At 34.6% G+C, this 1,237-nt stretch overlaps 1 protein-coding gene across 3 annotated transcripts in view; it reads left to right on the top strand.

Annotated features, from left to right (window-relative positions):
• The window catches only part of SVOPL (SVOP-like), a 96,093-nt gene that overhangs the window by 19,251 nt on the left and 75,605 nt on the right, over window positions 1-1,237 (top strand). The gene's annotated exons all lie outside the window — the stretch shown is intronic.

The following is a 1,237-nucleotide window of genomic DNA, read 5'->3' as shown; positions in this document are numbered from 1 at the left end:
CATGTGTTTTTTTTAGCACCTGTATGTCTTTGGAGAAATGTCTGTTTAGTTCTTTGGCCCATTTTTTGATTGGGTCGTTTATTTTTCTGGAATTGAGCTGTAGGAGTTGCTTGTATATTTTTGAGATTAATTCTTTGTCAATTGCTTCATTTGCTATTATTTTCTCCCATTCTGAAGGCTGTCTTTTCATCTTGCTTATAGTTTCCTTTGTTGTACAGAAGCTTTTAGTTTTAATTAGGTCCCATTGTTTATTTTTGCTTTTACTTCCAATATTCTGGGAGGTGGGTCATAGAGGATCCTGCTGTGATGTATGTCGGAGAGGGTTTTGCCTATGTTCTCCTAGGAGTTTTATAGTTTCTGGTCTTATATTTAGATATTTAATCCATTTTGAGTTTGTTTTTGTGTATGGTGTTAGAAAGTGTTCTAGTTTAATTCTTTTACAAGTGGTTGACCAGTTTTCCCAGCACCACTTGTTAAAGAGATTGTCTTTTCTCCATTGTATAGTCTTGCCTCCTTTGTCAAAGATAAGGTGTCCATAGGTGTGTGGGTTTATCTCTGGGCTTTCTATTTTGTTCCATTGATCTATATTTCTGTCTTTGTGCCAGTACCATACTGTCTTGATGACTGTGGCTTTGTAGTAGAGCCGGAAGTCAGGCAGGTTGATTCCTCCAGTTCCATTCTTCTTTCTCAAGATTGCTTTGGCTATTCGAGGTTTTTTGTATTTCCATACAAATTGTGAAATTACTTGTTCTAGCTCTGTGAAAAATACCGTTGGTAGCTTGATAGGGATTGCATTGAATCTATAGATTGCTTTGGGTAATATACTTATTTTCGCTATATTGATTCTTCTGATCCATGAACATGGTATATTTCTCCATCTATTAGTGTCCTCTTTGATTTCTTTCACCAGTGTTTTATAGTTTTATAGATATAGGTCTTGTTTCTTTAGGTAGATATATTCTTAGTATTTTATTCTTTTCGTTGCAATGGTGAATGGAATTGTTTCCTTAATTTCTCTTTCTATTTTCTCATTATTAGTGTATAGGAATGCAAGGGATTTCTGTGTGTTGATTTTATATCCTGCAACTTTACTATATTCATTGATTAGTTCTAGTAATTTTCTGGTGGTGTCTTTAGGGTTTTCTACGTAGAGGATCATGTCATCTGCAAACAGTGAGAGTTTTACTTCTTTTCCAATTTGGATTCCTTTTATTTCTTTATCTGCTCTGATTGCTGT

The sequence above is a fragment of the Bison bison genome, unplaced genomic scaffold, assembly GCF_000754665.1.
Source record: "Bison bison bison isolate TAMUID 2011002044 unplaced genomic scaffold, Bison_UMD1.0 scf7180017864352, whole genome shotgun sequence".
Classification (NCBI taxonomy): Eukaryota; Metazoa; Chordata; class Mammalia; order Artiodactyla; family Bovidae; genus Bison; species Bison bison.
This window is presented reverse-complemented; position numbering and strand designations above follow the sequence as displayed.